At 44.9% G+C, this 12,094-nt stretch overlaps 1 protein-coding gene across 6 annotated transcripts in view; it reads left to right on the top strand.

Annotated features, from left to right (window-relative positions):
* SNX29 (sorting nexin 29) overlaps positions 1–12,094 on the top strand; it is a 528,280-nt gene that overhangs the window by 307 nt on the left and 515,879 nt on the right. The gene's annotated exons all lie outside the window — the stretch shown is intronic.

Consider the following 12,094-nt stretch of genomic DNA (forward strand, 5'->3'; position numbering starts at 1 on the left):
GGCCCGCGCCCTCCGACCTCGGGCTGCCCCGACCCCCAGCCCAGCCCAGCCCAGCCCAGCCCAGCCCAGCCCCGGGGCCCCTGCCCGCCAGCCATTCCCGTTCCCCGGGCCCCCCTGCCTTCGCCCCGGTGCCCCCGGGGCAGGGTGCCGGCCCCGGACTCTTCGTTTGCGCCCCCCGGGGCCCCGGGCCCCCGCCCCCGGAGGACCGACTTCTCCAGCCCCTTTGTCTTCCTCGCCCCTCCCGTCCCCTCGCGCCCTGTCCCCCGCCGCTTTGCTGGTCAGCCCCCGGCTGTCCCTCTCTGGTCCGGGCTCCTTACATTTTCGCCTTTTTTTTTTTTTTTTTTTCTTTTTCTCTCCATACTCCCGCTCCTTTGCAGTTCTTTGAGGTCTCTCCGCCCTGCCCTGCACCCCTGCCGTCCTTGTCCCCTACTGAACCCATCCGGGTGGCCCCTTCCCCGGTGGCACTTTCCCAGCAGCGCCCCCCTCCCCGCCCTCCAGCAGCCCCCCAGCAGTCCCCCAGCAGCCCCCCAGCAGCCCCCTCCCCGCCCCCCAGCAGCCCCCCAGCCCCCCCAGCAGCCCCCCTCCCCGCCCCCCAGCAGCCCCCTCCCCGCCCTCCAGCAGCCCCCCAGCCCCCCCAGCAGCCCCCCTCCCCGCCCCCCAGCAGCCCCCTCCCCGCCCCCCAGCAGTCCCCCAGCAGCCCCCCAGCAGCCCCCCAGCAGCAGCGCCCCTCCTCCCCGCCCCCCAGCAGCCCCCCAGCAGCCCCCCTCCCCGCCCCCCCAGCCGCCCCCTCCCCACCCCGCCCGCAGGGGAGGGGCGTGGTTACGGTGCGGAGGCCGGGAGCGGGAGGCAGGTGGGTGTGGACAGCTTGTGCTCCGTGTTGCTGAAGTTTAGTCCCTAGACTTGGCCGTGGATTCCCAGCCGTCCTCCGAAGCGATCTATTGGTGTTTTGGTGCTAAGTCATTCCTGGGTGTTTGAGCGTGGAGAGCGGCTCCGGGAAGCCGCGCACCGCCCGGCCCGGGATCTGGGTTTGCTCGGGAGGACCCGCCTCCCCTCAGGCCGCCCGCCGGCCCGGTAACGTGGACCGGCCTCGGGAGTCCCCGCATCCAGCTCCGGCTCCCTTGGCCCTAGCCTTCCACCCCGGCTGTCTGGAGGGGGCGGGGGGGGGGGGGAGCCAGGGCGAAGGGGCTGTGTCTCTCTGAAGTTTTAACTTTTGAGTTATCTCCATGGATTTTATTTTTTAAGATTTTATTTATTCATTAGAAACAGAGAGAGAGAGGCAGAGACACAGGCAGAGGGAGAAGCAGGCTCCTGCAGGGAGCCCGATGCGGGACTCCATCCCGGGTCTCTAGGGTCACGCCCTGGGCCTAAAGCAGGTGCTAAACCGCTGGGCCACCCAGGGATCCCCCCGAGGATGATGATGATGATGATGATGATGATGATGATTTTTAAACAAGCCACGCACCTTCTGTTTTGCTGGTGTTCAAGAGCAAGATTTGTGAAATTGTTGGTCCTGATGAGGGAGCTGGGAAGGGGGCTTCCTGGAAGATAGTCCGTCCAGCTTATGTTGTCAAAGCAAATGATTTTTTGGCCTAATTGGATTTCTGGGTCCTTGAACATTAGTGATAACTGCAACAAAGAGGTGGTGAGCTGGTTTCCACCCAGGAGATAGTAAAGCCTGGTTTAAGCGTAGGCCCTGGAGCCCACCGGCCTGAGTTCAAATCCTGACTCTGCCACATAAAGCTGTGTGATGTAGAGTAAGTTACTTGACCATTCTGGAAGTCCCAGCCAAACGGGGATAAGCCATATCACCTGTCATCAAGGCTTGTTGCAGTGGCTAAGTAACTTTATACAGCTTGGTACTGTGCTTCTCACATGGTATGTGTGCAGGAACTTGGACCCGTCGTGGTTTTCATAAGGACCCTCTGAGGTTCAGGTGGGGTTGTTTTCTGACCCAGCTCTGAGACAAGGGGCTGGGGCTAAGTACGCCTTGAAAAATCTCTTGCTTTGATTTTTTAAAACATTTTTAAAATTTTATTTAAGTTCAATTAATTAATATATAGTGTATTATTAGTTTCAGATGTAGAGTTTAGAGATTGCATATAACACCCAGTGCTCATTCCATCGCATCCCTTCCTTAATGTCCATCACCCAGTTACTGCATTCCCCCCACCCACATCTCCTCCAGCAACCCTCAGTTTGTTTCCTATAGTTAAGAATCTTTTACAGAAAACCTCTTGCTTTTAATATGACTAAAGAGACTCTGTCTCAAGCTTAGGGTTCTGGACCATTCTCTTCCTTCGATCACAAGAGCAAGTGAAATTGACAAGCCAAGGGAAATTGATCAATGTGTCCTTCAAGAAGCCACTTAATATCAAAGATAAGGAGGCTTTAAAATTTAATTTAAAAAATCATTACAAAAGGAAACCAACAGATGGCTTTTTTAAGGAAAAAGTTCAGGATGAAAGCCTTCTTTTGGAAAGATTGTAACTGAGGCAGAAAAAGTGGTTGCTGGGGACAGAAGGAAATTGCAAGGTGTTTTCAATTTCTTCTTTCCCCCCATAGAACTAATTGAAATACATCACTGTATAAGTTTAAGGCAAACAGCATGATTGACATATATTGTGAAATGATTACCATAATAGGCTCAGCTAACATCCATCCTCTATGGATATGATGAAAGAAGAAAAGAATAATTTTTTTCCTTATGAGACCTCTTAGGCTATACTCTCTTAATGTCTTCCTATATGTTGCACAGCAGTATTAGTCATCATGTTGTACATGACATCTCGAGTCCTTATTTATCTTATAACTTGGAAATTTGTACCTTTTGAACCCTTTCCTCCTATTGCCGCCTTCACATTTCTTGAGAATACAATTGAAATAGTCTTCCCACCCTTGGGATTGATGATCAGCATACAATAAAATAGTGTTGCTTGGAAATATTTCCTCTTTCCTCTGTCCTTTTAAATAGAAAATCTCAAACATCTCAGTGTAGTGAGCATTCATCATCTCATGACCATCCCCTATATACTTATTTCTTTCTTACCTCTGTCCCCAGTTTGTTTATTTATTTAAAGATTTTATTTACTTATTCATGAGAGACACAGAAAGAGGCAGAGAGAGGAGAAGCAGGCTCCATGCAAGGAGCCCAATATAGGACCCCATCCCAGGACTCCGGGATCACGCCTGGAGCTGAAGGCGGCTGCTCAACCGCTGAGCCACCCAGGCGTCCCATGTCCCCAGTTTATTTTGAAGCAAATCCCAGACACTGTATCCTTTCATCCATAAATATTTTAATATGTATCTCTAAAAATATAGGGACTCTTTTTTTAAAAAACATAGCTCAATTTCATTATCATAGCTATACGAAATTAGCAGTAATTTATATCATCAGATATTCAACATTCAAGTTCCCATAATTGCCTTATAATTTTATAGTGTATTTTTTAGACTCAGGATCTAAATAAGGTTTAAACAGTGCAATTTTTTTGGTCTTTTAGTTCTTTTTTTAACCTTAATTGTTATTCTTTTAGTGCTTTGTATATTCACAAAGCTGTGCACACATCATCATAATCAGTTTTAGAACATTTTCTTTAGTCCAAAAAGAAACCCTGTACCTGTTAGCAGTGGTTTCTCATTCTCCCTCCCCTTAGCCCCAGGCAACCATCAATCTACCCTATCTTGGATTTATTTATTTGGGATATTTCATATAGATTGAATCATATAATATGTAGCTTTTTTGCATCTGGCTCTTTTCACTAAGTATCTTGCTTCTAAGCTTCATCATATTGTAGCATGTAACTATACTTATTACATTTTGTATTTGAATAATATTTCATTGTATAGATATTCTACATTTTATTTAACCATTTGTCAGTTGATGGACATTTGACTTGTTTCCACTTTCTGGCTCCTCTGCATATTGCTGCTGTGAACATTCACCTACAAATTTCTGTGTGGGCATGTGTTTTCATTTCTCTGGGGTTGATATCTAAGAGTAGAATTGCTGGCTTCATTTGAGGAGCTGTCAGACTGTTTTCCAAAGTGGCTGCACCAATTTCCATTCCCACCATCTCTGTATGAAGGTTCTGGTTTCTTCACATCCTTGCCAACAGTCTTTTTGATTATGGCCATTGTAGTGGGTGTGAAGTGGTATCTTTATGTGGTTTTGACTTGCATTTCCTTATTGGTCTGTGATGTTCAGCATCTTTCCATGTGCTTATTGGCTATTTGTGTATATCTTTGGAGAAATGTTTGTTCAGATCCTTTGTCCATTTTTAAATTGGGTTTTGTTGAGCTGTAAGAATTCTGTATAATTTCTGGATAAAAAAAATTTCTGAATACAAATCCCTTAGATATATCGTTGACAAAAATTTTCCATTTTTTTTTTTTTTACTTTCTCAATTGTATTCTTTGAAGACAAAACATTTTTTTTTTTTTAAAGGAATGAGTTCCCCTTTTATCTCTCTCTTTTTACCACTTACAGTTTTTGTTGAAGGAAATAGTTCATCCTGTTACAGGATAGACAATTTGTGGGATTTTGCTGACTGCAACCTTCTGGTGTGGTTTGACATGTTTCTCAGTCTCTTGTATTTCCTATAAAGTGTCAATTAGAGTCTGCTGTATTTTGTAGTTGAAAATGTTTGAGTAGAGTCAGAGGTCAGATGGTTTCAAGGCCAAGCACATTAAGTGCAAATAACCAGGAAGTGGAATGCCTAGGTAATGCATACACAAGATAAATGAGTATCCTGAGGCCAGAAACAACTCAGATGACCATTAACAGGGGAGATGATGCGCATATGTGGTATGGTCACATGATGGAAAACCTCAAATGTTAAAAGGAATAAAATGGATTTCTGCACATCACAGTGGCTGTATCTCAACATTAACCTCTAAAAAGCAGTGCACAGAATTATGCTAAAATACATACCTTGATGCACATTAAAACATGCATGTGAAACAATGTTTGCAGATTCACATATGTGTGTAGAAGCAAACAAATTGGAGGAAGGATACTTGCTGAAGGTGAGCAGTCGTCTTAGGATGATAGCAGTCACGATTTGTTTCTTTTTAAAGAATCCAGTAGGTAGGAATACTTGACTACCAGCCTCTACAAGCTAAGGAATTATGAATTTCAGTTAATGCTTTTGCTCTTACTTAGAAGGTAGAACTTGAAGGGTTGGAAAGTCATTAGCATTCTCAGGCACTGTCTTTCCTAAGACTTTATATTTGAAGGTCCTTGATGCTCATTTCCATCAGTAACTAGTCTGTCAGGAACCTTTAAGTTAAAAACCCTGTTTCAGGAGTGGGGAAAGCTTGACCCAGAGAGGTCAAATAATTTTTAAGAACAGTCAAGCTCTAGCGGCCTTATAGACCAGAGTTTGGGGCTTAGTGGGTAATTTACTGCTGTTTCTTGCCTGATGTTTGTGTGTATTTTAGCAGCTTTATCTTATTTTTCTGGAATGTTGAGGGTCATGGTTTTCTCTTTGGCATTGACTGGGTCCTTTCCAGCAGTAGCTTGTGTTTGGGATAAAGAATCAGCTGAAGCGAGTAAATGGAAAAAAGGATGTTTGTGGTTTTCATTCAAAGCAGAAAAAGTGATGATATCAACTTTTTTTTTTCCTCCTAATGAAGGCACTGTGTTGATCTGTTGTGGCAGATTGTAAGAAGAAAGTGTTCTACCGTCAGCAAATATTTGACCATGTCCAATGCTAGTTAAGTGGCAGTGGATTGAATCTCATTGACATCACTTCTCCTACTTTCTTGTTATAACCAGTAAGGAGTATGGTTTTTAGAGCTCTTAAAATGTGAAACCCAAATCTGACATTTTATGGACTTCTCTGAATTCTGGCAATGTGAACATAATTCCAGATAAAGCACCTTCCATCCTGCCACCATCTTGTCTATATGTAGGCCATGAATTCTCAATGGGAGTGAAAATTGGTTCTCGAGGGAGAAAGAAATTTTAATCTTGTGTGTAAAGCACAGATACACATGCAGTATGTAAACAGGCAATATACTTGTGATGTTAAAATTTCACGGAGAGGATGATTAAAAAAAAAAAAGTCTGAAAAGGATCCTAAGGGGAAGGTAATGAGGAAAAGGTTGAGAAACAGTGGTATGAGCTGAAGTAATTTTGCCATTACCATATAAACTTGCATTTTGCTTTCATCCTTAGCATTTTAGGGTAATGCCACATTGCTATGTGGTCTTCATATTGATCGCTTTTATAGACTTCATAATCCATCATTAATCCATTGTTTTACATGTAGTATAATTTTTAAATTGTTTGATTCTATTTGTGGAAACTGAGCTTATTTTACCCCTTTCCTTTTTAGTGAATGTTTTTGTTTAAGGTAGGTTTCCTTCCTTTAGATTGATATGTCTTTAGGATGATTTTTCTAAAATAGCTGTAACATGAAAGTGTTGATAGTTCTTGATTGTTCTGGCTTTCGAAGTGGTTGTAGTAGTTACAGTGCCGCTAGTAGGAGAGAGGACTCTAGTGGCAACAGAGCCTGGCTATAAATTCAGGATTCAACATTCAGACATTTACTGAATGATGGTTTGGTGTTTCTTCTATCACTTAGCAGAGGGCTGTAGTGTTGGCGTCTGTCAAAGCACATTGAATGAACGTACCAAAAAATGTTTAGTTGGAGTAATGAATGAGTTAGCCAGGACTCTTCAGTTGCATGTGGCAGAGTAGAAGCTGATTTCGAAAAATTGGAGTTTAAAGCATCTTGTAATCGAATGTCTAGGGATAGTGCTGTCTTCAGGCTCAGTTGCATCCAGGTGCTTAGTGAGTCATAAGGACTACCTTTTTGGTCAATTTGAAACTCTGCTTTCCTTTCTGTTAGCTCCGTCCTCCAGCAGCCTGTGCTCCATGGAGGCAAGATGGCTACCAGCAGCTTTGGGTCTCATCCTACAATGTAGCAACACCTGAGCCAAGAGTGGGCCTCTTTCCCAGTTGCTCCAGCAAAAGTCCTGAGGCTGACTCACAGCAGTCTGGCCGGCTGTGTGGTCATCCTGGAACCCGTCAATGTGGCTCTGGTCAGCCAAGTCTGGATCGCATGCCCAGTCCAGAGCCCAAGGGTGGTGTCTGACTTGTTGTCTGGATAGAGGATGAACTGAATGGGGAGGGCTGTTATAATTTTGAATGGAACAGTCAGGGAAGGCCTCACAGGGAAGGTGAGGTGTGAGCAGAGACCTGAGGGAAGGAAGGGTGACTCTTGGGTCTTTCAACTGAGCAGCTGAAAAGGGTAAGAATTGCCCCTCACTGAGGTGGGAAAGTCTGTGGAACATCAGTGTTGGGTGTGGGGTGTAGCAGTTTGAGGCCCTCAGGGGAGTGAGGACTCTTTCCCAGGCCCTAACTTCTGCGTGCCCATCCTGGAGCTCTTTAGAGGCCTGGCGGTGGTGCCTTCTCTGTTCTCACTGCCCCACTCTGCTGGGCCCATGCTCCCAGGCTTCCTACTTGGAGGGAACCTTGCCCACCAAATCTTATTTTTCCTTGCTTGCATCTGCATGTTTTGGGATCCGCCCTTTCTTCCTCCATCTTAAAAAAAAAAAAAAAAAGCACACAAACCCCAAATCCCAAAACGACATTAAAGATTATTGTGAAAACATGGAATATCCCTATCAATATACCTCCCTAGAACATTAAATATTTAGATTTTTAGGTATTCCACTTCTGTCTTTGCTCAGCGCATATGCATTTTACATAATTGCCTTGAGTCTACATCTCAATTAGTGTTTTCACTTAGTTACAGCATTTATCCATTTGCCTTCCTGTCAAAATTATTTAAAAAGCCTGCATAACGTTCCACCAAATGGATATACCGTTGTAGGAAAAGAAAGTAAATTCCATTTACAATGTTCTAGGTTGGAATTGGCATATGTTTTCTGTAAAGACCCAGATAGTAAATAATTTCTCCTTCGTGGGCCATCTGGTCTCTGTCCCAACCACTCATCCCCATTGTTGTAGCATAAAGTAGCACATGCAATCAATAAAGAAAAGATGTGGCTGTGTTCCAATAAAACTTTATTTAGAAGAAGAGGCAGCAGCTGGATTTGGTTTGTGTGCTGCCCCCCGTTCCAGAACACTACCGGAAAAATCTGTGTGCCCGTGATACTGTGTTTCGGCAGTCATTGGGGTGTAGTGGAAAAAAGTTTAGACTCAGACAACCCTGGATTTAAATCCCCATGGAAGAGCCTGAGCATGTTATTGAGCTTCTTTGGCTCTGGATTCCCTCATCAGAAAATGGAAATAAAAGCAAGTGATGAACATAGAGTGCCTTACAGAGAACCTGGAGGTTGGAGGGCCTGGTGAAATAGTCCCTTATTCCTTTTTTCATCCTCCCCTTCCTCCCCTTCAGTTTAGTGGCCAAGGTGTCAGGAAGGTATTTTGATATTTTGGTAACTTTTTGTATGTGTTGCCATGTTGCCTTTCAGAATCCACTGCACTGGTATGTTGTTAGCAGCAGTGTGTGCCTATTTCCCTACAGGTTTACCAGCATTAAATGTTTCTTGGTGAATTGAGTAGTTATATAATGGTAACATGTGGCAGCTAATTTAGTGGGTTTATAATTTGCATTTCTCCAGCCATGAGGGAAGATACACTTTTCCTTCAAAATGCTTGCACAGTGCCATTTTAGTGTTTTTCTAAGCAGAGATTGGCGAACTGTGCTGGCCACCTGTTTTGTGAATAAAGTTTTATTGGAATACAGGCACATCCATTCATTGACTGTTGTTTATGGCTGCATACACTCTACAGTGGCAGAATTGAGTGGCCGTGACAGAGATCTTATGGTTTGCAAAGCCTAAAGTATTTACCATTTGTTATGTACAGCAAATGTTTGCTGAGCCCTGCTCCAGAGTAAATGCTTTGCCCATTGATGAATATGCTGTTGACTTGGTCTTTGATCTTAGACCTCACAAGGCCAATGAGGCTATCTATCTCCTTTAAAGCAGAGCCTGCTTCTTTCCATTGTGTGGTGGTGGACAGTCTGTCTTTTTGTCCTGGCCCAGCTGTGCCACTTGACCCCACAGTACAGAGAACTAGTGCCTTGACTTTGGGGAAGAATAAAGTCTGTATTATTTGTTTATGTACAAATGCTGAGCAGACAAAGCTGCTGCTTCCCTCAGCCCATTACACACACCCACAAGGCTGAGGCTGCTTCTGTGTCCTGGCTCATTCTGGTCCTCTCCATTTAAAGCGGACACTTTGGGGAGCCACAGAATCTAACTCCAGAGCCTTGATTCAGCAATTGTTGAGTTCCTTCTGTAAGCAGGGGTGTATTATCGCTGGTTCCACTCAATCTTGGATAGGAATGAGGAGCAGGTTTATGATTCCCCATAATCCTTTCTGTACGGATTATACTAGGGGTGTGGTATGGTTGGAGGGTCACAGGAGCACTCCATAGAGAACAGTTTATTTTGCCTGTGACAGGAAGGTTTCTCATGGAAAGTGACGCTTGGGCCAGCCACTGAGAAGTTGGTTTGTCTTCCTGGGCCCTTTGCAAAGGGATCCCTGCATGGAAGTTGAGCTGCCTGAGGTTAGCCTACTAGCCTTTCGGGCGTTGGCAGGCCTAGGCATTGTGGTAAAGTGTTGGGGCACTGTTCCTGGGGCAAGTGATCTGTGTCTCCAAACCTCAGTTCCTTTATCTGTTATGATGCTGCTGCCATCACCCATCTTACAGTTAGATATAAAGGTTTTATGTGTGTCTCAGAAAATTGGTAGCCGATATGGCCTCTAGTGTATTGTGTTTGATTCACGCAGAGTTGGATGAAGCAGTGCTCCAAAAAGTATAATTAGGTGCCAGTTAATATGAAAATCTAAGTTTCTGTCTTTTCTTGAAAAACCAGAAGATGGGACAACCGCTAGCTGGGGTTGCTATGAGGTGTGATCTGCTTGAGCCTAGTAACAGCTGCTGTTTCTACAGAGACATCCCCCTCAGCTCCCTCAGTCCCTACTTCTGCCCACAGCACTCATTTCCATTCTCTTCCTGACCCTGCTGGAGTGGGAGTGAGGGTGTGTGTGCATGTGTAGGGGCAGGAGGAGATCGGATCTTGGTTGTGTACATGCCTCTGGCCTATACAAGGCCACCTTTCCTGCCTACTCCCTTCGTTTCTGTTTTGGACTGGTGGTGGGGTTTTGGGGATGGTAGAAATTAAACAACAAAACAACAGCACTAAACTCACCATTGGGCCGAGAGCTCCAAGCATCTTGTATGCCTGCAGATGTGACAGAGCATGAATTCTAGCAGTGAGCACAAGTTATGGTGTACCTGTCTCATGCAAGGCTCTTGCAAGGTGTGGGCTCTTGGTATAGGGTGAGGGAAGGTAGGAACATGATTGAGGTGTGGGTCTGGGCTACAGTCTCCTGGGGACCCCTAACAGGTAACCATCTTACTGCTTACTGGGTGGCCATAAAGTCTGCAAACAGAGATACTATTGTTTTAATTTTCAAAACCTCTGTCTGATTAATTCTGCTAGGGCAGTGGTTGGCAAACTGGGGCCCATAGAGTAAATCCAGCCCAAGGCCTGTTTTTGTAAACAGCTATGCTCATTCATTAATGTGTTGTCTGTGGCTGCTTTTGAGATATAAGAGCAGACTTGATTAGTTGGGGCCATATGACCCACAAGGCCTAAAATATTTATTATCTGGCTCTTTACAGAAAACATTTGCTGACCCCTGGCCTAGGGCATGTTAAAGGTACAGGTTTAGTCAGGGAAAACCAGAAATATAGATCATCTGATACAACCCACTGCATGCTTAGGACTTGATAGAAACACAGTGTTAACTGCAGTTCTGCAGGATGTTTTGAGGGAACAATCACAGAGTATCATTGAGTGTATCATATATTTGTTACATAATATCAGTAAGTCATTTGCTGCCACCTGTGCTTCCAGATGTTATGGCTGCTGTGTAGATAATCAATGCAGGGTGAAGGTGATGCGGGCAGAAGGGCACCAGGCCAGAGCCCAGAAAGGTAGTCATGGCAGGGGTGGCTCTCCCAGATAGCCTGGCGGCCCCAGTGAAGGCAGAGCTGGCCAGGGCAGCAGAGAAATGGGGTTGCAGCTGGAAGGGCATGTGGGTACAGGCTTTTAGTAAACTTGGGGGAGGTATTACGACATCCTCGTGTGCTGTAAGGATTGCTTACATGAGAAGAACAAACTAACTGAGGGACAGTTGCTGGAGTGTGTCCTTGAGCAGAAGAGAGGAGACGGGATTCAGAGCACGAGTGGAGGTTCAAGTTATTTAGCTTCTAAAAGCCTTAGTTCATCGTCTCTGAAATGAGACAATCACATGTACTTTAGGGCAGAATTTCCTAATTGCAGCACTACTTGACGTTTTGGACCAGATAATCCTCTGTTGCCGGGACTGTCTTGTGCACTGGAGAAGGTGTAGCAGCATCCCTGGCGTCCACCCACTCCATGCCAGAAATACCTGCAGACGTTGCCAAATGTCCCATTGGTGGGGGCAAAATCACCCTGGTTGAGATCACTTATCTATACCCACCCCTCGTAGGGCTTCTCATAACTACATCTTCCTGAACTCCCGTTATTTGAATGTGCCTGTTGTTCCCTGTTAGTAGCCCCATGATGCAGAAGTTAGGGACCCCCCTCAGTGTAAACAGAAATATGGAAGAGAAGTGAGCCTGGGGGCTGGGTACTATCTGGAGTCCTCTTGTCTCCACTCTGCTCCCTCCCCAGGGCAAATCCTGTCTCTTTTTGGTTTGGAATGTGCTCTGGGCCAATATCTGTCTGTGTCAGCCCTTCCCATAAAAACATTTTTTATTGAACTGAAATTAATATAACATAAAAGCATTTATGTTTTTAATGCCGTTAAAAACCACGGATCATTGCTCAATTGTAGGACTAACAGTTATTATAACAACCGTCTTAAGGTGAACATTTCAATGGCATTTAGTACATTCATGATGTCCTGTGACCACCATCTCTGTCTAGTTCCAAAAGATTTCATCCCCCCAAAGGGAGACCCTGTTCCCATTAAGTCATTGTGTTGTATCTGTGTGGATTTACCTCTTCTGGTCCTTCCCATTTTTTTTAAAGCACAGCTCAAGTTCCTGCTTTTTCA

The sequence above is a fragment of the Canis lupus genome, chromosome 8, assembly GCF_048164855.1.
Source record: "Canis lupus baileyi chromosome 8, mCanLup2.hap1, whole genome shotgun sequence".
In the NCBI taxonomy this organism is placed as follows: Eukaryota; Metazoa; Chordata; class Mammalia; order Carnivora; family Canidae; genus Canis; species Canis lupus.